This window comes from Hypanus sabinus, unplaced genomic scaffold (genome assembly GCF_030144855.1).
Source record: "Hypanus sabinus isolate sHypSab1 unplaced genomic scaffold, sHypSab1.hap1 scaffold_608, whole genome shotgun sequence".
Lineage (NCBI taxonomy): Eukaryota > Metazoa > Chordata > Chondrichthyes > Myliobatiformes > Dasyatidae > Hypanus > Hypanus sabinus.
The window spans coordinates 253,861-254,240 of record NW_026781464.1 but is presented as its reverse complement, the minus strand read 5'-3'; positions in this window follow the sequence as shown (position 1 = coordinate 254,240).

Below are 380 nucleotides of genomic sequence, written 5' to 3'. Positions count from 1 at the left end.
TTTGGTGAAAGTTCAGCTGAGAGTAGGTGGGGTCCAGATAATCTGGAACAGAATGGAAGAGAATCTGAGAGAGAGACAAATAGAAGGGCAAGAGACGGGTAGAGAATGGTGAGGCGGAGTGGGAGACCGGGAGAAAATTTGAGGAAGATGAGGAAGTGAGCAGAGAAAGAAGTGGAGACTGAGCAGCAGATGGATGGACAGAGAAGGGAAATCGTTTGAGAGATAAAGCCGATGGACGGGAAAATAGGAGAGAATGGGGAGACAGAACGAGGAGAGGAATTCAACAGGCAGTGTGGACGGAGAAGAAGGAAAGGGACGGTTTGCACCTTAACAAGCGGGGGGCCTGCGTTCTGGCAGGCCGGTTTGCCACTGCAACACGG